The sequence below is a fragment of the Penaeus japonicus genome, unplaced genomic scaffold (assembly GCF_977035675.1).
Source record: "Penaeus japonicus unplaced genomic scaffold, GWHDUDI00000001_assembly GWHDUDI00000003, whole genome shotgun sequence".
Taxonomy (NCBI): Eukaryota; Metazoa; Arthropoda; class Malacostraca; order Decapoda; family Penaeidae; genus Penaeus; species Penaeus japonicus.
In genome coordinates, this window is record NW_028234405.1 from 34617261 (window position 1) to 34618600 (window position 1340).

A 1340-nucleotide genomic window follows, 5' to 3' on the forward strand; every position below is an offset into this window, starting at 1 on the left:
CTCTCTCTCTCTACCTCTCTTCATCTCTCCTCTCAACATTCTTACTCTACTTTTCTCTCTTCTCTCCTCACTCATCACACCTACTCTTCTCTCTCTCTCACTCACTCTCACTCTCTAGCTCTCCTTACTCTCACGTCATATTCTCTCCACACTATCTCACATGTCCACTCTGTTGCATACGATTACTCCACACTCTCACTATCTCATTTCTTGCTCTTCTCCATACACTCACTCTTCAGCTCTCTACCCCCTCACCATCTCTCTCATCTCTCTTTCCACTCTCACCTCTCGGTCTATTCTCTCTCTCTCTCTCATGTTTTTTTGTTTTTCACTTTCACTCTCCTCTTTCTCTCATGACTCACTTTTCACTAATGTCTCACATCTTCTTCTCACTCTCTTTCTCACGTCTCACTCTCTTCTTTACTCATACTTCACTTCACTTCACAATCACTTCACTCACTCTCACTCTCTCACTCTCATTTCTCTCTCTTCATCACTTACTCGTCACTCATGCCTCACTCCCTCTGTCTTCATCCTCTGACTTAATTTTACTCTTCTCTCTAACTCTCTCTCCTGTCTTTTCTCCTTCTCTGAATTACGCGGCTCCTCTTTTTCCTCTCCTTACTTTCTCTGATCAATTATTTTCTCATCTCTTTCTTCTTTTTCTAATTATTTCTTTCTCCTATTATCTCTCTCGTACTCATACTCCCTTGGACGTTTCTCTCTCTATTTTCATTCTCTCATCATTTCTCACTCTATTCTCTTCTTACTTTACTCTCTCTCTCAATCATTTTCTCTCTCTTCTTCTCTCTCTTTTCTTTCTTGTTTCTTGTCATACTTACTTCATTCTTTCTTTCTATATCTTTCTTTCTTTCTTTCTTTCTTTCTTTCTTTCTTTCTCTCTCTCTCTCTCTCTCTCTCTCTCCCTCTTGCTCTCATACATGCTCTCATACATGCTCTCATACTCATCCTCAAACTCACCCTCACTCACACTATCACCCTCAATCTCACACACATGCATGAGCTCACTCCCTCACCCACACTGATGCAGCCACATACATGCACAACTGCACAAGCACGCTTATACACACATTCACACACTTGCTCAATATATACATAAAAAGGAGCAATCATATTGACAACCAGAAAAATACAAGTTTTAAAATAATTTTCTTAATACCATTATAGATTCCATATAAATATAAGAAACAGTCTGACAGCACCTATCTCTGATTCATGTACAAAATATAATTATTTATTCTTTTTGTTCCACCTTTTCCCTCTCATTATTATGACCATAAATACTCCTATTGTTATTACCATCACTGTCATTCTCTTCA